Source organism: Podarcis liolepis (genome assembly GCF_965112155.1).
Source record: "Podarcis liolepis genome assembly, chromosome: 6".
NCBI classification, from domain to species: domain Eukaryota; kingdom Metazoa; phylum Chordata; class Lepidosauria; order Squamata; family Lacertidae; genus Podarcis; species Podarcis liolepis.
The window spans coordinates 44,499,869-44,522,715 of NC_139559.1; the positions used below are offsets into that span (position 1 = coordinate 44,499,869).

General features: G+C 42.9%; 1 long non-coding RNA gene across 3 annotated transcripts; it reads left to right on the forward strand.

The window, feature by feature from the left end:
• Positions 1–2,223: 2,223 nt before the first annotated feature.
• Positions 2,224–12,916, forward strand: LOC310709827. Of its 3 annotated transcripts, XR_014527683.1 has the most exons (4): positions 2,230–3,909; positions 6,448–6,603; positions 7,417–7,576; positions 12,769–12,916. It is a non-coding gene; the product is annotated as an uncharacterized lncRNA (long non-coding RNA). The 3 variants fall into 3 exon arrangements; XR_014527681.1 differs by having other exon boundaries at positions 2,224–3,909; positions 6,448–7,576; XR_014527682.1 differs by lacking the exon at positions 12,769–12,916 and having other exon boundaries at positions 2,224–3,909; positions 6,448–7,978.
• Positions 12,917–22,847: the final 9,931 nt, after the last annotated feature.

Consider the following 22,847-nt stretch of genomic DNA (forward strand, 5'->3'; position numbering starts at 1 on the left):
CCAGCTTTGCCTAAATAAAAAATAAAAAAATTAAGGCAGCAGCACAGAAGAATGTAGAGGGTTTGAAAGCCTCTTGAGAACAGGTAGAGCCATCTGTGCAAGGCCTCTACCTCCTCCGAGCAGGCGGGGGGGAGGGGGAGGGCATGGAAGATCAGTTTACATAAGTGCTTTACCATATGAACAAATAATTTAGTGGTATTAATAGAGGTTAAAGTTTCCCAGGAATCAAAAACAGGCCCCTCAGGCACAGGTGGGTTGTTTCACTCACAGGGAGGGAGGGAGTAACCTGACACCAGCGAGAGGAGATGACAGGAGGCAGAAACCCGGCCAGAATTTACACTGTGCAAATAGGGTGTGGTGGGTCTGCCTGCATCCCAGCTGATTTATTAGGAGGCCTTCAAACAAAGGCTTTGGTGGGGCATGTGGTATCCAATGCGCTACCTCCTCTGCCTCCATTGTCAAGAAAATGCAAGGCAGAGGTAGGTGCAGAAACGAGGTTCCAGTGAGGTTTTGGCGGGGCTAAAAGCCTTGAGAAGGAAAGAAAAATTTAATCGATGGGACAAATGCATGCAGCAAGAAAAGAAATGTATGGCCTGGAGGCTTTGTGGAACATGTATATGCGCTCAGCATTCATAGCTCACTGCTCAGGTTTTCACACTTCAGCCACGATGCCTCCAAAAGATCGTCATGCGCACAAAGAATGTACAGTATTGCAATGTCTTGAAGCTAGGTCCTCCATCCAGCCCTTTGATTTTATAGCTGGAAGGTGCAATTTCTTCAGAACAGGGAACTGTAAAAAAACACACAAAATGGTCAAGGCCATTTCTTTTGTTGGCACATACCCTTTTTGCTAGAAGAATGGGCCTCTGCACACAAGGTGGCAGTTTACAGGTGTTTTGTTGCCGTCAGAGCTTCTGGTCAGAGACCCTTCTGGAAGGTGAGCAGAAGGGGGCAACTATTTCTTCTGCTTTCCCTCTGCCTGGAAGTGATGTCACTGGGTTGTGTGAGAGAGAACAAATGGACTGGCAAGGTCTGTCTTGCTCTCTGAAGAATCCAAGAGCAATGGTTTGGGTGTGTATGCATGTTCAAGACTCCACCCACCCACCCAAAACCTCAGTGAAGTAGCAGAATTTGTTGGAATGTCAATGCTGTGGCCCCTTCCATCTTAAACTCAGTCTGTGGACATTCATAGATGGGCTGTGTATCACAGAAAACACCACTAATCTCCAATAACCTTGGTTCCAAGGAAGCCAAACACAAGCTAAATTCTGGGAGCCCTGAAACATTTCACTGCTTTGAGACTGGGGGTACGCCTAACAGTTTATTCTCACATCACGACCATGCACAGAACATATTTGTACACTCTTAAAATCCAGCACACACACACAAAAAAAAAGAATACAGATAACAGAATCCTGCACACTGGACCCAGAGGGGACAGAGCATTCATGCTAAAGATATGGGCATGAATATACATCAGGGGCTCATACTCAAATCTCTTACTGTAGATTCATTGCCACTTAGCACCTCCACTTATCAGCCTTTGGCACATTACATATAATCAGTCAAGGTGGTTTTTTAATGTTTGTGGGCCTTTGAATAGAAAGGTGATTTGCTGTCACAATGGGCTGTTGATTCTCCTCCACTTTAATACTATACTAAACTCTTATCTTTATTTAGGTTTCATCTGTCTAACATAAACTGTAAATCTTCCTAGCATGGACTGCGTCCCTTTTTTGGACTGGTGGGATTGCCAGTCAGCCAGAAAAACAGGCTGGCCAATTTTGTGTGTGTGTGTATTTCAAGATGAAGCTGTACATGCAGTTTTCACCTCAGACTCCTCCATGGGGTCCAGTACAGCGGGGATCCACTCCCAGATCCAGCAAAAACAGCTGGGTGGGGTCTCCAAACTCACTCTATCCTTGGATGTCACACAGATGCCAGAATTTGATTTTCTATTAAAAATACATATTTATTATCAGATATATTGGTCACCAGGGTGATTTATGAATGAAAATATTTTTAATTGTATAGGTCTGAGAACATCTTCAATAATTCCCAAAATTAAAATCTAGATGCATTTTTTAAAATTATCTGAAGAATTATACTTTTATATTCTTCGTCAGGTCCTCAATCTTTAGTTCTTTAATTGTTGAAAATTGGGAAAAATTTTTTTTAATAAAATATAGTTCCAACTGCCCTGCTCAATTTTGTTATAAAAATATTTAGTGTTATATGCTGTTTTTGCAGCATTTAAAGCACTCCCCATACATTATATTATCAGCACATCAATGTTGTGAAGGAGATTGGTATTACTAGCCCTACATTGCTGATGGCATAGCAAAGAGTGGCTTGCTTAATGCCACTTAGTAAGCTCATAAAAGAGGCAAGATTTTAGCCAGAGACTTCCTGGCAGGTGTGGTGGGAGTGTCCATTTATGCTTGCACAGCACTGACTTCTTCCCTCTCCATCTCCTTTTGGTTACCAGCAGCAACCTCCACCTTGGGAAGCCCCATAAGCAACACTGCCCCACACTGCTGGCCACTAGAAGGACATTTTTATTTGCTCAATATTTAAAAAGGCAAAGGTACCCCTGACAGTTAAGTCCAGTCACAAACGACTCTGGGGTTGCGGCGCTCATCTCACTTTACAGGCTGAGAGAGCCGGTGTTTGTCCGCTTCCGCAGACAGTTTTTCTGGGTCATGTGGCTAGCATGACTAAGCAGAACACGGAAACGCCGTTTACCTTCCCACCAGAACGGTACCTATTTATCTACTTGCACTTTGACGTGCTTTTGAACTGCTAGGTTGGCAGGAGCTGGGACCGAACAACGGGAGCTCACCCTGTCACGGGGCCTCGAACCGCCGACTTTCCGATCGGCAAGTCCAAGTGGTTTAAACCACAGCACCACCTGTATCGTGCTCAATATTTAGGTGGCATTTAATTAGTTTTCTATATACAAGCTGTTGGTTGGCTGCTGCTTTTGTTTCTAATGCTGTAGTTTCTTGGCTTGTTTTTGTTAGAATGGACTGCTTGATTCTGTTTGTAAACTGTCTCAGAGGCCTGTGTTTGTGGAAAGGTGGGGTATAAATGTTTTAAATAAATTGTCATTAGTTTTCTTTCCCATAATGATAACTTTTCATCAAACAAAATATGTTGGCAAAGAAATTTGCCTAGCAGCAACAATCTAGGTTCGTTTATTTATTTTAGAGGACAGTGAAGCTTGTCCTCTTCAGCATCTAAGAGCTCTATTTTGTGATTGTCTGATTAATAGTTTCCAAAATCAAGGACACTGTAAAGTCTGTTGCCTAAAATAAGGAACACCCATTATGTTCTAGGGAAGTGTAAAGTAATGAATATCAATTCCGTTCTAATCAAGCTGTGTTGGAGGAGAATTTGTTTTCTCAAACTGACCTAATTTGCACCTCCTAGTCTAATACACAGAGCAGAACATAATTATTCCTTGGATTTTGCACTTTTACGAATTCTACAATATTGTTCTCAGACCACAGTGTTATTATATACATGCTCCAAAATGTTTTCTTTTATGTACTTCAAAATAAAATATGGGTGTCAAAAGAAATGTTATTTTGTGGTAAAAATTGTAAATATACTTTTTCATATGGATAGAGAAAACATCATGGAAATGAGACGGAATATAATTTATGAATGAGCACATGCAAAATTAACATGGACCAGATCTATGTAGCATATGAGGTGGTTCCCGTTAAAACAAAGTGCACATAACGTCTGTGGAACCCAAGTTCCATCTGTGTGTGAGCAAAAGCCAAAAGCAAGGAATCGCCATGGAAAGAATGCAGCATTCTTATTTTTCTTCACACAGATTGTTCTCTAGACTAGGCCTGCGCTACACTGCTGGAATCAAAGGTTCCTCTAATACCCTCTCCGGTACGTTTAAACATCAGTTTGTCTGGGGCATGAACTCTACACACCGCAGTTCCTGCCTAGCTCTTTCTTTAGCTTCTCCCCCCCCCCTTCTTCACAGGCTTGCTTTTTTTCTCTTTCTCTGCTTCCCTGTCTCTCCCCCCCCCAAAAAAAAAAAAATCCTCCCAGAAGCACTGGTGTGTTTTTGAGCCCAGGTATGAAACAATTCCTCAGCCACGGCTTGCGATGTTGCAGATAACGTACGGAGAATGTAAATCCTCTCAGCAAGTGCAGCGGCCATAAAAGGCTAAAATGGATTCCTGTGGATTAGAAATAAAACACAGAAAGGGCCCTGTTCTCTTGCTTTCCCCACCCTGTGCTACTTCCCCCCACCCTTTAAAAAAAAAAACTGTTGGAAATGCAAAGGGCTTTGCTATATATATATATATATATATATATATATATATATATATATAATCACAGACTTAAAAGAAAAATAAAATACATTCCAGGAAAAGGACTGCTGCTAAGAAAACTAAAACCAGAAAATGTTTAAAGATGTTTTAATGACTTAAACACAGAGCCGGGATTGTGTCTAAAAGTTTCCACGTTTGCTTAAAAAAAAAACCTCCAGCAAATTCAATATTAAATATCCCCCTGCCACCAGCACTACTGCTGTATTTCCCCCACCCCCAACCATCTTATTTAAGCTTTGTGTTATTAACACAGCAGACATGGCCTTAGTAAAGTTTTACATTTATGTTCCCATTTTGCAAAAGAGGGTCCAGCTGCAGTTCCCTTCTGCAATTGACCAAGGGTCCAAGCAACTGTTAACAAGCAGCTGACAGGTTTTTTACACTAGGAATTAGCCCTCATTTAGAGAGGGATTAGCTAGGATCTCCCCTCTAATTGCAGAACAAGCCTGGCTCATGCAATCACCGAGATCCCAGCTTTGCTCCCTTTGGATGACTGCACAAAGAGACAGCGCAGCCTCCGTCCTGCCAGAGAGGTCTGGTTCAAGTCCAGTTTTAAGGCCCGGAGCTGAGCGATGCTGCACCAGTTCTCAGCTCCCTCTGCAGACTCCCCGCGTAATTTTCCCAGCTGGCAGTTGATATCGCAGGGTTGCCCGGCTGCTGACTTCAGTTCAAAGCCTGAATTAAAGCTTTTCATAGGAAAGAGAGTGGGTCAGAGGAGAGGTTAGGGCAAGCGCAAGGCAGGGCAGCTGTCTGCACTATATATGGCCTCTGGTACATTCACAGAGGAGAACAGAGATAAAAGCCTTTTTTTTTCCTCTGGTGGAATTATTCTGCTACATATCCTAAGGAAGATTGCTATTTAAAACCAAGATGAAGGAATTAATATACGAAGCAAGTATGATATAAATACAGAAAGGCCCTGCTACATTGTCTGAGTGTGACACCGCAATTGTAAGCCTTTAGTTTAAACAGTTAGCTGGAACTCAGAACACTGGACAATCCAATGTATAGATTTCAGAATCTGATTTCAGATCCCCTCCCCTTCAGACTGAAAACTTGTATGCCCTTACATGTACTGGAAGGGAGTCTCCTTAAATTCAGTGGGACTTGCTTCAGAATACTCATGCATAGGATAGTACTGAAAAGGGTACCTCTTTGTAAAGTCTTCCAAAAGTGAATTTGGCAGCAGTTTTATAGGCAGAAATTCCTAAGCAAAAGATGCAGAGATGAACACTTTATTTCCCCTTTTCTGTCAGAAAATAGTTTCCAACTTTGTAGAAACATTTTTTATATTCCTCATTTCACCACTAGAAAATTCTATATTGGAAGAGTTGCTAAAAAACAAAAAACAAACAGGCCTGAAAATTTTAAATATTATACAATTGAAAACTTTTTTTATTTTCTTGGTGTTATTTTTGTTAGTGAGGTGAGCAATCTTGTGTGCAAAGATTTAAAGGCATCGGAATAGTGAATGCCAACCACAACTAAATTTTTGTCCATTTTTTAAAAACTGAGAATGGGGAGAAAACAATCATTGTTCCAAAGATGGTAGGCTCATTTCTCAACCAACCTTTTTCCTGCTCTAATCAAGTCACTCTTAAAAGATGGAGCTCCTCAAGTCTTCGTAAATTAAGCATGTCTTTCGGCTCATCTCTTCTTGATCACTTTTCCAGCTGCCCTGTTCCTTTTAATCAGTATTTCCAACAGCATAATCAGATCCTATATAGTGTTGCACCATGGCATGGGTTCAGGGAAGTGGTGCTGAGCACCAAAATCTCACAATCAAGAAAGGCACATGGACTGAATTTTGTTGAGCCAATTGAGGAAAAGGCCAATGTAATTAACACTCTAATCCAATGGGTGCTTTACTCAGGAAAAAGTGCAGAATGGAACGCGTGTTTAGGATTCCAGCCTTACAGTACAATCCTATGTATGTCTACTTAGATGTAAGTCCCACTGAATTCAATGCTCCAGATAAAGAATTGCAGCCTTAATGATATTTTCCTGGTATTCTTTCCAGTTGGTTCAAATGAGAATTATTTTTTATTTTGCTTTTTCTTCATGCTGTTTCCCATATTTTCCACAGGAAGAACTTAAAAATCAGGGACCTGGACAACTCCCCTTTTCGTTGGGATGGCCAGAGAGGGCTGAAAATGTCCTCCATTTTGAGACGGGTCAAATGGCATTCTTCCACTGACATCAGCAGAACAAACACAAATTTAAATCCACATACTTCTACCTGGTAATAGGAGTCTTATTTGAAATTTTGAGGAAATAAGAAGTCTCTGCTCACCCCGCCACCCTATGCTGTAAATCATACTATTTCCCCTGCTTTTAAGGGATGAGAAATGTCTGTACCCTAACTGAAAAATTAAGTTGTAAAAAAAGAAAAGCTTGTACCTGAAGATTAAGGCTGTGTAAACACCACCAGCTTAAAATGCAGCAAGATTGCCCCTGTTGTGTTTCAATTCAATTTTGCACATTGTTACACTGCTCTTTGATGCTGTTTGGCCACACCGGTGGGTGGAAAAGGGGCAGAGATGGCCTCACCTGATGTGAATTGCCTGGGTGCTTTCCCACCTCTCTGCCCACCCCCAACTCTGTGCAGCTGTCATCTTACTTCTAAGCAAATGTAAAAGCATAAGATTTCAGCCTGACAGTGCAAACCTGTTCATGACTACCCAGAAACAAGTCTCATTGAGTTCAGTAGGGCTCTGGCTATTCCTAGATCCCTTCTTCCCCCTCACCAAGCCTAGGGTGCAACCCAAGAGCATCACTGCCCTGTTTGGGCGGCAGGAGCCCAGCGCGGAGGCAGAAACCGGGTTGCCATTATTGCTGTGATCATCTCCTCATACACCCCTGGTTTTGAGAAAGGTGGGTGGGAAGTGAGGTGCTCCTCCACCCATGCTGATGTCAGACATGTAGGACCACCTGCCCACAGGGATCCTGAATGGAATATAGCTACTGTTTTCAAGTCAGATTGAAGCTGGTTTGGGGTAGAACTCATGAAACGGCAGTATTTAGCAAGAAACTATGGGCTACCTCTTGATCATAGGTAATGCAGTGTGAATACACAGATTCAAAAAAAACACCCCAGCAGTGGGAGCACACTGGAGCCAGAATATAAACAGTAATATATCCACAGCCACAGCTGCCAAAGAACTCTTCAAACCATCAATATTTTCTTCCTTTCATGTCCCCTTCTCTAGACTCCAGTCAGTATTCCAAATTTCTTTATGTTTGTTTTGTTTCAGTCTGCTGGTGTTGTTTTTATCTGCTGTGGTGATGTTTTTTAGAGGTGTTATTGTGTTTTAGATCACAAATGGTGGGCCAAGGACCGCTTGGTGCCTCAACCCACCCAGATTTCTGGCCGTACTGTCGCCTTTTAGTTGGACTGATGTCAGCACCTGCAACTCCCGGCATGGCGAGTAATGGTAGCTGAGAAGAAAAATTGCAGAGGGAAAAGAGGACTCCCTCCTCTGAGGGGAAGCCGCCCGAGAAGGCATAGAACAAAACCACAAACAGATAAAAGTTAATTATTTTTAAAATAGTAAACCGGGAGTAGAAATGAACGGCATAAGATAGAGAAGGTGTTACAGAAGGAAGTGCAAGCAAAAGGAAGGCTAGAAGAAACTAGCAGTATTAAAATCCTTCCAAAGCTAATGCCTAATCTTTCCAAGAGGAAAGATGACTACGGAACTCTTTACCACAAGGAAAATGCTGTAGCAAAGAATTTTGTGATTTCCAGTAGAAAATGATGCCAGTAATTGCCAGCTGATTGTGCTAAACGCTGTCACCATTTTGTAACGTGACATGGCTCCAGCTGCACCATTTTGTGACTGGTAGGCCTCACGAAGTTTCAGTCATCTCAAGTAGGCCCTGGAGACAGAAAGCTTAAGAACCCTCATTTTAGATTGTATATTAGGGTTTGTGTTATTGTTTGTTATTAACATGTTTGGGGCCACCTTGAAAGGGGCAACCCTGAAAAGCAGCCTAGAAATAAATGAACCACAAGATTTTGAAAGGGTGGTATGTCACCTTTTATGTATGGGTCTTGGTTACATTACCATGGATGCTAGAGGTGTGTCTGATGCTGTCTCTTGCTTAAAGTGATACTGTTTTCTTTTCAGCTTTGCTTCTGGGAGCACAGAGGATCCCAGGTATGCTATGCTGACATTATGCCAATTTTTGTGTGTTTTGTAAAATTATTAGATGCTATCACTTTCTGGAAGTTGTACAAGATGTTGGTGTTCCGGCAGCATACCAACGACCATGGGATGGCTCTGCCAGGCAACAAATTTGTTGCAGGGGGGGAGTAGGATTTGTGGAGAGACGCTGTGTGTTGCGCTAATGTACGAATATTCCTGGACATTGTTTCAATCCAGAATTCCCATCCAAAAGAGTGTGACTAACTTCCTCAAACCACAAAGACAGACAATTCTCCTTTCAGCCACATTTTCCTTTCAGTTGCATTCTGCCCAGATAAACTTTTCAAATATGAAGGTGCCTAAGTAAATGTATATAAGTGAGATACTTTCATTAGCTTAATAAACCAACCCATCGCCTAGCTGGGTATATGTGTCGAGGGGAGTTGGTGAGGGTCTTTAATCCCCGCTTTTAATAAATAGAAGACATTCTAGTCATAATAAAATGTGTTTTACACTCAAAGGGGGAATGGTGGGGGGCAATTGGCTGGGTAGCGCTGGCTTCTGAGCCCAAACAATGAGGTTAAGAAACATAACTGTAACGCATTAGTAAATTGACAATGAAATTGCAGTTACTTCACTGGCTCTTTATTAAATAAACACAGCCTGAAATGGACCTGTCTGCCCTGGAGGTATTTGTATAGGGTTCATATTACTAACTCAACACTGCTGCTAACACACACTCAGGCACTGCATACCCTGGCATGCAAACACATTCCAGTACAGCCCCTGCAAGGTGGAGCAGACCGCCCTTTCCCCTTGTCACTTTTTCCTTTACATTTCAACCTCAGATTTTACAGCCTTTGGCTGCGACTCCGGCATCTTATCCCTCCAGATTTTAGCTCCTTTGGAGACTAATAGAGAGAAGTCTATGCAGGATTACACGTGCCAACAGCACCTTCCAAGACCACCCCACTAATGAAACAACACACACACACACACACACACACACACACACACACGGCCTTACTCGCACAACCAAAGAAAAATGTCTTCATCTACCACAACCCCTTTATGTGGCCTTTGAACGACAGCAGCCAACGTACGCCATGGCCCGTCTCGCCTTCCCACACAGAAATCATTTGCACATGCAGCTGTCCATACTCCTTTATATGTGCTACACAAAAACTGCCCATCTACACAAATTCTAAGGGCTAAACAAGATACGATGTGGGCGATCCATGATCATGTTTGTACAAGGAAAACAATATAAAAACCCTGGATGCCAGGATCCAAGTTTGGGGCAAATACTCTTTGGTGAGAGAACCCTAGCAGAGATTTAAAATCACAAAATATGCAGCATGGAAATATAGGCTGTTAGACTTTTAAAATATGCTCTTGTGAGTTCCAAAACTTCCCTCTTCCTCTAGCATAGAGAAAAAGACCACACATTTAGCAAGTTAAAAATGGTTTACTTACAAACTCTCCAAAGATCAGATTTATGTGCTTTTTCATACAGCATTCTGAAAAAGTTGTACAGGCAGTGAAATTTGGCTTAGTTACAGTGGTGAAATACTATTGGTATAGGGATTCAAGAGTGGCTTGTGAGAGCCACGTAGTCTGAGCTGTAGCAACCTGCTCAGACCTCCTCACGATGAGCTTTGTGCCTAGACTGAGGTACAATAGGCTTGACTACCTTCTTCCCAAGGTGAGAGGGAGTGACTAGTTAAGCCTAGTAGGACAGCTTACTCTATGGTATTAACTCCTTCACACATTGATTTGACTTAAGCATGTTAGTTATAGAGGCTGGTTATCCCACAGATCAAAAATAAGCAAATAAAGCAAAGTAAGAATAAGCAATTTAAAAAGAGGCAACCATATGGTGCATGTGTGTCAGGGACCGTGCTGAGGAGGGCTGCACTAAGGAGGAATGGTGGGAGCCTCTCCTTCCCCTGGATCAGGATCCTGAATCTTCCCAGGAGCAGGAGGACAGTATAGATTTGGAACAGTGGTTTCAAGAGGGACATAGTTCAGAAGGCAGAAGCTGGGAAGTACTGGGTGGGGAACAGCTAGGAGGAGGAGAACTGGGAGAGAGTGTGTGTTAGCAGACTCACTGTTGCTGGAAAGTGTCCATCCACTCAGCCCAAGGTCAAGAAGAGCAGATAAGGTGGCAGCACAGAAAACACAGTGGTTGTAAGATCAGGCTGCAAGACACGGTAGTGACGTGGATGACAATGAAGGAAGTGGGTGGAACCCTTAATTGGGAGCACCTTAATTCCTAGGAATGGATTCTTTGTTCCCCCACTGTGATAATTAAAATTTTCTAACTGGTAAGAGACTCCTTTCTCTTTGTTCTGCTTATCTACTGCTAAAGGGGGAGAGGAAGCCAAGAGCCTGACAATGTGCTTCTGATGAGAGCAGTAATGCAGCAGGGAGAGAATAGTTTAGCCTCACCCCTCAAAGCAACTATTAGCCTGGCTAGAGGAGGAAGAGAAGCAAGGTATAGGTGTCGTGTGCTCTCTCTTTCTTCTACCCACAAACTTGGCTTCACAGAGTGGGAGATGGGAAATGGCCAAATGGAGCCCTGCCTCCACAGCTGCTTTAAAGTCATAAAAGGGGTGGGCAGATTCAATTCCACATCTTCCTTATTATGTCCGGTTTGGTCCTAACTCCATAGCTGAACCAGAAGTCCCATAAGATATATATATTCACAGCACAAATGAGCATCATTCCATCTTACGCTTATAACCCCAAATTGAAACCTACAGCCTTTGTGCTGCACATATATGTATAACTAAAGAACATCCACACTAATACTGTATGCTAAACTGAAATGGTCAAGCAGCCACCCACCCCACCATAAAAGTATTTTACTGATCTTTGCAAGGCGCTGGCAGGACTTTGGTTGATGGCCATTCTAGAAATGGAAACAAAAAATAAAACATATGTATCTATATCCACAGCCAATGACCATCTGTTCCCATTCCTGCATATGCAGGCAAGCCAGCTGTCAGGTCACCAAAGGGAGCCACTGCCACCATGCACAGTCAGCCTTCCCATACTGAAATGGTCTGACCAAAACTTAGGTGCCTTTCTCATTTGCGGAGATGAAACAATGGCTCTTTGCAGATGAGTGCTGGGATTTTTCAGCAGCTTGTGGGGTCACCTTTGTCTGAACAGCTGCCTGATTTGTTGGCTCTGATAATTTTTGCTTAAGGTAGAAAAATATGTTTCCTGTGTGATCACACCTTCATTAAAAATGTCTGCTCCTGTGATAAGCTAGATGGAAAGATCCGGGTCTCTGATATATATGTAATCAATTAGGATTCAGGCAGTAAGTGGCCTATACGATGCATCTTCTAATCATGTTATCATCAAACCAGCATCAGCAACAAAATCATGCCATTACTGACACTATAGCAACATCTCAGCATCTACCTGATTTCCATTCAGTTAAAAGCACAGTTAAAAGTCTGTGAGAGCACCAGATAGTGTGATTTGTATTGCCAGTTGCAATGTTAAACTGTGTTTAAGTCCCACTGATCTGCCTTGGTAGCTCTTCGCTGATTTAGCAGAAGATTATGTTTTGGGTTCATTGAACTCCAGCAAAGAGACTGATAACTAATAATATTTGCTTATAGGTATTGTAGGTCACGAAAAAAACTGGACCATGTGTTTTGGAGCAGCCTACTCCTTGTTTATTTTTGGAAGGGTGCTTATGAGCAAATTAACATGGTTCTAGATACAGGTAGGGAGCCGTGTTGGCCTGCTGTAGTCAAAACGAAATAAAAAAAATTCCTTCCAGTTGCTCCTTAAAAGATAAAGGGACCCCTGACCGTTAGGTCCAGTTGCGGACAACTCTGGGGTTGCGCACTCATCTTGCTCTATAGACCAAGGAGCCGGCGTTTGTCCGCAGACAGCTTCCAGGTCATGTGGCCAGCATGACAAAGCTACTTCTGGCAGACCAGAGCAGCGCATAGAAACACCGTTTACCTTTCCCACCAGAATAGTACCTATTTATCTACTTGCACTTTGACGTGCTTTCGAACTGCTAGGTAGCACCTTAGAGACCAACTAAGTTTGTTATTGGTATGAGCTTTCGTGTGCATGCATGAAAGGTATCTGAAGAAGTGCGCATGCACACAAAAGCCCATAACAAACTTAGTTGGTCTCCAAGGTGCTACTGGAAGGAATTTTTTTATTTTGTTTTAACATGGTTCTATCTCTGAAATCATTCTTTTAATTGAAGCATCTTATTCTAGGGTACATTCCAGCATGCTGCTAAGGCAGCAAAGCTGTGGACTGGGAATTTGATTCTGGTGGTCATGCATATTGTTCTGCAGTACTGGAAGTACTAAACACCCGATAAGGTTTGTAGGGAAGTAGCTGGTCTTTCATATGTTAACATGAATAAATATGTCCATTCTGATGTGCTTCAGCAGCCATTCATAGTAATGAATGGGTCGGGTGATGTCACTGTGCAGGAAAGAGTGACAAAGTGAAAATCCCGACACAAAAGTTGTTGAGCTTTGAGCTTTTTTGGCAAAGTTGTTCAGCAAAATCTTTTTTAAAAATAAATAAATTTCTGAGCTATTTTTAAGGGGAAATGCCAAAATCTACACTTCCGACATGGGTTGCCATATGTCCGGATTTTCCCGGACATCAGTGTAGTGATTTCTGCCTGGACACTGTTTTCAATGGCCAAACACCGTCTATGTCTGGGAAATTCTGGGCATATGGCAACCCTAACATATACTTAAGTCAAAGGGATAACTGATAGTCCCTACTGTTGGGGGGGGGGTACAGTGCAACTGCAGTTACAAAAGTTTGCTGGACTCTGTGTCCTCTGCTTTCTGTTATTTGCCTTTTCTTTGGCATTTCCGTGACATAGAACAGATAGTGGGCAACTTAATGGACATCCTTCCAGTCATGGTCTCATTTTGCTGTTAGCCCAAAGGCCTTGTCAAGGAGGCTGGAAGTGTCATGAGTGTTGCAATAAGCCACAATACAACATGCTAATTCACTCAGTTGTGAGATTCTTTTATTTAAAGCATGCCCTTATAATTAAGTAAAATGTTTCCTTACCTCCAACAACAACAACTATGCTTTACAGAAGCCAGTAAAAACAAAAGACCTACAATAGTGTGTGTGCATGTCTGTGTTTGTTTGTTCTATTTATCAGTTGTCCAATAATGACGCACACTCTCTCTGGGCAGTGTACAATAATAATAATAGAGAAGATTAAAATCACAGTTACGAATGCATGATCCAGTGTCCAGGACAGTAATAGATTTCACATATTGCACTGTAGGTATCATTAAGGTAACAAAGCCAACTGTCCCAGTTTATATGATTCACTCTTTTTAGTTGCATTATAATTCACATACAATTGAGTTTGTGTTTCCTTTTCATATCCCACCCCTAAATAAGAAAAGGTAGGGCTATCTGTATCTAACCTCCTCATATTATTAGTTTTTTAGCTTCAGTTTTTGGAAGGTAAAAACTCTAAGAACAAGTGATATATTTGACTATATAGTTACCAACTGGAGAGGTTCTGGCTGATGTTTTTGCTTTCAGGTCATTTGTCAGAAGTGCAAGAGGCAAAGCCAGTTCCTTCCTACCAACAATTCTATCGCCCTTCCTCTGCGATATATCTTACACCTACCTGCAAATGGGCCATCACATATATAACATCATGGAAAGCAATTCCACATCTACTAGTGCCACTCCACTAATTATTTTACAGTATTTATTTTCTAGAGGAGATCATTTTCGGTGGTGACTGTTCACTCGTTTAGGTTCTGAGCATCAAAGATGGTTTCAAATGTTAAATGTGCATAAAATGAAGGTGGTGGGAATGGCAAGTTTGAAGTTATAAATTCCTGTGGTTGCGCAATCTGTTTATTCGGATCATATATAGGTCAGAGGTCAGGACAGGCCACATCTCAGTGAAAGAACACCTGCTTTGCATGCAGAAGGTCCCATGCCCAACTCTGATTTTTCCAGGTAACGATGGGAGACACCCGTGTCTGAATGCCTGGAGAGCTGCTATCAGTCAGTATAGATGTTGCGTGTCGAGGTCCCCAGGGCCACCCCAATAATTCACACATCACACAGAATTTTTTGTTTAAGGTTTTTGGCATAATTTTGGCCACAAGTTTATTAAAATACAAAAATGTGAGTGGTTGCTTAGGCATTGGTTGCGACTATCTGCCCCCACCATGGGGGACAGACTGACATTCCGCACGATGTGAAAGTCAGAAAAGGGGAATACACTTGGGGGTAGCGACGGAGCAGGGAACCTGCCCTCAGCCCTCCCCAAATGCAACCAGGAGCTCATTGCTATGGTCCAAGCCCCCTTGACAGAGTGGACAAGCAATAGTTAGCCCCCGATTCCTTTAACGGAATCCCTTGCAGCAGCAGCAGCATTAGAGGGGCAGGCACAGCCAATCCATGCCCCTCAACCAACCAAACCATAAACCAATGCCTAACCACAACCTTACAAGTTGTGACGATTTGCTATGCAGTAGGCAAAAACCAAATGGCCCCAGCCAATCAGCCAGATGGACAAAATTCCTACCGGGCCCCTGCCCCAAGAGCAAACGACCCCATGACAGGCATAGCAAGGTCAAAGCGAACAACCCTAATTCTAGGGAGGCGGGGATGGGCAATCTGATGCACAGGCGAAAAGAGGAAGCCCTAGCCTCGTGCAAGGAGTTTTAGCATTTCTGGCTGTCAATCAACAAATGGCAACATTAACTTCTTCCCAACAACAAGGGAATCCCCAATCACATCAGTGGCCAACGATCAATTAGCCCGCCAACTTTGGAGTGTCCTGGCGGCCCCCACCGCAACACGTGCTCTCCATGAAGAACACACTATATTTGAGCTGGATAGACCAATGGTTTGACTCAGTAAGCAGAAGGTAGCTTCCTATTTTCCTAACATTGGAGTTGGGTTTTATAAAGAGGAAGTGCAGAATGTGTCCAAGGGAAGAGAGAAAAACTAATCTCTCACTGCCCCCAGTTTAGCATGAAATACGTTAAAGATGGTAGTCCTAGCTGGGCTTGCTTCAAAAGGATTCTAAAGAGGGAAAGAAGAGAAATATACTTTCCCCTAAAGATGCACATTTATTAAAATTAAAGTGGAGGCAGGGAACAGCAAAGTGATTAAGAGAACACAGGGTCCATGAATGGTCCCTCTGCAGTGGAGAAACATGCCACAGAGGCCTAGTTTCTCTGGAAGACATGGTACTGAAGGTTTGTTTGGCAGTCGTCCCCCTTCCAGCCTCCATGTACACAGAGTGACCCCACAACTTGCAGATTGGAAAGCCATACAACCTGGCTCAGCTTGACTCAGTCAGTGCCATAGCTTTTTCCATCTTCTGCTGGAATAACAGGTTCCTGAGGGACAATGAAGCCAAATTTTTGTTGCTTCTATTTTCCTCCCCATTATTATTTTAAAAAATTCAAGCAGATGCAAGGCAGACATTGCTACTGATCTCACATGCCTGGTCTAATTGTTGTGCTGTGGTTGCTTGGCCCATATGAGGTGATGGAAAACTGTTTCATCAGCATCAGGTGCCGCTGTCGAGACCAGCCGGGCTCTAGTTACACTATCAGCAAACGTTATAAACACATAGGCACATTCCAAATATTTATCCCACATGAAATATCCCATCTGCTATTGAAAGAAATGAGGGGGAGACTTTCTTTCTTTCTTTCTTTCTTTCTTTCTTTCTTTCTTTCTTTCTTTCTTTCTTTCTTTCTTTCTTCCTTTCTTCCTTCCTTCCTTCCTTCCTTCCTTCCTTCCTTCCTTCCTTCCTTTCTTGTTAGCTAAATTAAAGAGAAACTCAGGGTAGAGCTAGTATCAGAAATGGAGGCACCACAATTGTGACAGGGTTTGCACTACAACTGCAGTTTCACTTTGTGGTAAGGTTGCCATCACCAAGTTTTCAGATCTGGAAGCTGCCATCCCTTCCATTCATCCTCGTGAAATTAAGGCTGCAATCCTATGATGAACTCCATCCTGGGAGTCAGTCCCACTGAACTCAATGAGATTTACTTCTGCAGACATGCAGAGGATTGTAGTTAAAGTTTATTTACGCTGGTTGGAGATTTGGTCAACCTTAAAAAAAAAACATAAATGGTTTTGTTAACTTTTAAAATAATATTGTATTACATGGTGTATCCATGTTTTATTATAAAATGAAACAATGAAGACACTGAAAATGTTTTATTTTTCTATCTAATGTTGTAACTGACCTAAGCCAATGGCAACAAAGGGATGCCACATCAAACAAGGGAGGATTCCCAAACCTTCTGGGCCAGATCCTCAGCTCAAGCTGATTCCCACAGTATGACAAGTCAGAAAGACTAGCACAATATGAGTTTTTGAGTGCAGCTCTGACTACGGATATGAAAGCATGCCTTCAGAATAGGTGGGGTCCATGTGTTATTTTTAGCTCAGCATAAATACAAGAGCAGAAGCGTTTCAGTCCCCCCCCCCCCAGCCAGAATTTCATTCCATTTGCAACCTGAAAGTTAGAGTTGGAGTAAACTTTATCATGCTTAATATTCCAAGGATCTGACTCAAGTTGGCTACAGCTATAAAAGGGAAGCGTGCAAGGTTATAGCCGGAATCTGTCAAGACAAAGTTTGCTCCTTTTAATCACGGGAGAGGGGCTGTTTCCTTAGGACTCCCTCCCAGTCCCTCCCTCCCTCTTTCCTTTCTTCAATAGATGGTGTAAACACCTGCAAGTCTCTCTGACTTCAAGGAATAGCTCCAGGTGTCCCTCTGCTCCATGCTGCTGCCAAAGTAACCAAGCAAGCTGTCAGCATCAATGCATCTCTTAACTGTCTTCAGATGAGTAACCATCCAAGAGAAAGTCAAAATTGATTCTTAATTTAGTGAAAACCATCTCGGGTCACAATTACAATTGACATCTGCCCAAAGAATATCTTAACAATAACACGCCACATCTGTAGCTGGCGTCGAGTTACCAATTGACCAAGAGGGTGGGGGGAATAAAAATAAAGTGGCCAGGTCTGTTTCTGTTCTTTTAACAGCAGCTTGATATGCAGAAATTAGCAGGTGACACTTTTCACAGCAAGGAGACTGACACTGACTTGCTGGCATCAGCAGATCACAGGGCTGCTATTGACATGTGTACAGTTCTTGGTTTAAAAGTTGGCAACCTCGGCTGATGTACACTGACTTCAACCATGTTCCACATGCAATTAAATTAGAATCACAGAATTGTAGAGTTGGAAGGGACCCCAAGGGTCATCTAGTCCAACCCCCCTGCAATGCAGGGTTTGTCTTTCTTTCTGAGTTATTTAACATAGTCTGATTCTGTAGCAATAATACTGCAGTGGCACTTTTGCGAATAAGGCATAAACATGGCAAGACACCCAGTGCTTTCAAAGTTTCAAGCAGGTAGTTCAAAGTGCATTTGAAATGAAGCTGTGTACACATTATCGTTTACTCCAGCTCCCATGTGCTCCCACTGCTGACATTTGTAGCTGGGTACACGTGTTGCCACAATCCTTACGTATCCTGTATTCTCTTGAGAAATACTTCTGTATGATTCCTCCCCCCCCCCCGGTCAAACCAGCTTCCATTCAATTTGAAAACAGAAGCTGTGGCTAAGCTGAGGTGTGTACATTTGAGACAGCCGTTGCGCATGTGCGGATGACAGCTTCGGTGAATTGGAGTTCAGCGCAGGGAAACAGGCCAGAACAGCGCCAGCCTTAGTGAGGTCCCCTGTGAACATGCAAATCACTTGCTAAGAATACAGTGGTGCCTCGCAAGACGAAATTAATTTGTTCCGTGAATTTTTTCGTCTAGCGAATTTTTCGTCTTGCGAAGCACGGTTTCCCATAGGAATGCATTGAAAATCAATTAATGCGTTCCTATGGTCAAAAAAAGTCCAAACAAAGCCAAATTTGGTACAACAAGAGTTTATTAAGTGCTCTTTAAAGTCACACATACTGTAAAGAGCATTTCAAAATTCAAACCCAGATTTTTTTAAAAAAAACAGCAGAGTGGCCCAATGGTCACAGAAAATCATAAAAATGCAGGGAAAAAAACCACAAGCTTCCAGATTCTTGCAAACCCCTCCCCAGCTGTTCCCCCAGCCACCCAGCACACAGAAATTCAAATCCAGATTTTTTTTAAAAAAACAGCAGAGTGTCCCAATGGTCACAGAAAATCATAAAAATGCAGAGAAAAAAAACACAAGCTTCCAGATTCTTGCAAACCCCTTCCCAACACCAAGTCCTTGAATTCCAAACACCCCAACCCAAAATCCAACCCCCCCAAAAAAAGTTTTAAAAGCTTAACTTACCGAATGGCTGCAAAAGAAGTTTTGGAAAAGCTTCAAAAATCACCAAAGTCTTTAAAAACCTCAAAAAAGGCTACTATGTACACTGCGTTCTATGAGTTGCTCCTCGAAGTCAAGTCGCAACTGTATTAACTGTGTTAAGAAAAAGGAAACAAACTTGCAAGACATTTTCGTCTTGCGAAGCAAGCCCATAGGGAAATTCGTCTTGCAAAGCAGCTCAAAAACGGAAAACCCTTTCGTCTAGTGAGTTTTCCGTCTTGCGAGGCATTCGTCTTGCGGGGCACCACTGTACGCAGGTCGGTCCACACTTCCTCTCAGTCCACTACAACAAAGGCACAAGCTGCATGTTACCTGCTTGTTTTCCCTGACGTTTTTATTATTAATGCAAGGCAGTCATAGGTAGTTTTTGGATGAGTGTAGGATTGGCAAGGGGAAAAGGCTGCTTTACCCTCTACCTTCCAGCTTTAGTCCAGACCAGACAAAATTGCCCCTCCCCCAGCTGCTCTCCCACCCACAGTGGGGGGGGGGATACAAATGGGTCATGGATGCGGCACCAATGGGCACAAGTGTACCTACCAGTACCTCCCATGGTGCATTCTAAAGATTTCAGCATATATTCTCCCAAAAATGTTCAACTTCAAAGAGACTGTTTGCTTTTCCTGCACAGTTCCTGTTAGCTTAAGCCTCTCCTACATTGAAACATGCCCACATTTCATTGGATGCCTGGATTGTTAGGAGCAGAGGAGAGGTGTGAGTGGGTGTGGCAGTGGCTGATGTAGGTTCCCAGTTGATGGAGATGACTGATGTGCAGAATGCCAGCACCATTTTGTGGTTGTGTCTATTTTTCTGTCTTTTTAGATCTGGCAGACATTTTGTGTTATGCCACACACCCCATGGCTGCCTTTTTGTGACCGGCACCCATGGCACTTTCTCAAAATTCCAGCAGTGTCCAAAATGGTTGGTGACCCCTGCAGTACAGAGTCACTGTATCTTATTCTCTGTGGATGGAAAAAGGCAGTTTGGGGAGAGTGAATTTGAGTAAACAAATGGTGTATGTATGTGTGTTTGGGGGGGGGGAGGTGTTAAGCAGACTCTCCCCATCCATAGTTCTCTCTGTTCAGCCACTTTCCCTGCTTACTAAGGTGGTCTCTAGGTTTGACCCCTGAGGAAAGTTCCATCAAGGGCGGCCCCTCATATATTGGTGGGCCTTGGCAGACTAACCAGGCCCTGGTATCAGCAGAACACAACCCTGCTTGGCAAATTGGAGCCATTTTAATTCCCATAATGCTCCTTGAATGATTCTATGTGGGAGGCATTAAAAGTCCAGGAGAGGGAAGGCCTCAGTTCAGAAGTGGTCACTGCTGGGGCAATAGAGTCCCGGCAGCTGGCCAGGATCCCACATTTTGATGCTGGACCTGTTGCCTGCTTAGCCCAACCCCAATTATCTGCTCAACCTAAAGTCATATGTTGGGTTTTTGGAAAGAAAGAAAAAGCCAGATCAGATCTGTACAGATCTGGGAGTGCCAGATCAGATCTGTACAGTAAGGGCAGCGGTGTAACTAGAATGTTCTGATATCATGTATTGTGCTTTTTTTTTTTTAAAAAAAGGATGTTTTTCAAGCTATTTTAGAATCATGTGGGAGTCAGCAAGGATGTACATGGAGAAAACAAGTAGTACGTTCCTCCTTTCTCCCTCTTCCTCTGTCCTTAGTAATGGATCAAACTCCAGACTTTACTTAGCAAAAAATGACTTTTCTTAATCCATTTCCTGAGGTTTGTTGTGACTGCATTGCATCTTTGGGAGCCCTGGCAGGCAGTGATGTATATGTGTTAAACAATGGCTTTTAAGTCTTAAGCTTTGGAATAAAAGGTATATACATCTCCAGCTGAAAATATAGAAGTGCAATTAAGTGCAGACATCTTTGATTTTAGATCATAGACCTGATTCTGATATGGGCAGCTTCACTTATGCTGCTAGTGGCAGCCGATGGGAGTTGTAATCCAAAACATATGGAGGGCACCAGGTTGGTGAAGGTTGTTTTACTGCCTAGAATTACATTACTTGGCTCTGCAAAGATAGTTGTGTGTGTGTGTGTGTGTGTGAGAGAGAGAGAGAGAGAGAGAGCGCCAGCCAGCCTTTGCCTTCTATATACTGTTACAGCTTAAATATCCATTGACTGAACCACATGTTGGTTATTCTGGTTGATTGTATATGTGCTCCCAAGTCAACATAACTATGAAAATAATACTTACACTTTCCCAAAATTCCTCCAAGCCATTCAGATAAACCAGACTGTAACTTGTACTGTACTGTATTTCACGCCTTTGAAATTTAATTGATGAAACACTAAGATTCTGAAGCCCCAGTGTCTGTGGGGAGGAGAGGGACAGAGATGATCCTTTTGATAAATGTCATTATGGTAGATTTTGTGGCGAACTCACACATCCTCTAAGCCTGAAAAGAAGAAAGGCTGCATTGACACACAGAGAAGTAGGCTGCTTAAAGACATACATAGCCAGAGCGAGGAATCCACTATGGATCTATATTCATGCCTATTTTGAAAGATATACAACCTTGGTGAATAAAATTAAGGAGCAATCAGTACAGTACTGCCTGTTTCTATGAGAAACAAGCTGCACAGAGTGCTGATTGGTTGGCACTTGTGGCAGTCACAACATCCACACACCCTACACACCGCCACTACCCACAATACCTTGCCTGGAGCAACATTTCAAGATGGATGGATGGGTGTGTGTGTGTGTTTGTGTGGTGGTTTTTTAGTACTGGATAAACATTTAACTGGATAAGCAAGCAAAGCATGCAAATTATGTCATTAAAGGAGGCAACTGAATACAGTGGTACCTCTGGTTACATACTTAATTCGTTTCGGAGGCCCATTCTTAACCTGAAACTGTTCTTAACCTGAAGCACCACTTTAGCTAATGGGGCCTCCTGCCGCTGCCGCGCCACCGGACCATGATTTCTGTTCTCATCCTGAAGCAAAGTTCTTAACCCAAGATACTATTTCTGGGTTAGGGGAGTCTGTAACCTGAAGAATATGTAACCTGAAGCATATGTAACCCCGAGGTACCACGAAAGGAGAGGGGAAACAAGATGGAATAAAAGGAGGAGGCCAAATGCCTAGGACCAGAAGAACTTTATGAGAAAACTATACCTAGATTAAGCTCCAGCCCTTTTGGACTCAGGATCCAGCTTTGGGGAGAGGAAGCTGGCTGCATGTGAGATCCTTCTAACCCCTGGATCTAGCAAGTGTTAAAATATAAGCCCGGCTAGCTTCCTGTGTTGAGGTGATCACCTGGGTGATGGGCCATTAAGGGAAACAAAGGAAAGGGGCTCTGGGTAAGATGGCAAATGAATGGAACCTCTCCCTCAACTCATAATTAGGAGGAAAAAGCCTGAGTTTGGAGTTTCAGTGATGTGACCTAGAAGTAAAGCAGCAAGATGCACATGGCCAAAGCAAACTTTGAGAGCAATGTTTGACCTCTGTGGCTATGGATTTGGAGTATTAATGCTGTGAAGCCCTCCATCTCAGGCTCAGGTTGTACATGCATCACAGGGTGTTTTGCCTGAATGACCCTTGTGGTCCCTTTCCAACTCTACATTTCTTTGATTCTGTGATATGTGTAAATAAACCATATATCATAACGACACCACAATCTCTGCTGTGCCTCATTTCCTGAAGGAAACACAAACCCTGGAGCTCTAGAATGGATAGTCCTAGGACTCTGTGTGATCCAGCCCAACTAGCCTCAATTCAGAACCATTCCCCATGGTGGTTAGAATGCACTTTGTTGCCCTTGAATGGTATTTAAACATTTCTCCATACCCCCCCCCCCAAAGCTGCATACTTTCTATGGTGCTGTACAGGAGCATTTTCTGAATTGGTGCCCTCTGAATGTTGTTTGACTCCAACTTCCATCAGCAGCAGCCAGCATAGCCAATGGTCAAGAAACATCTTGAGGGACATCTGGTTG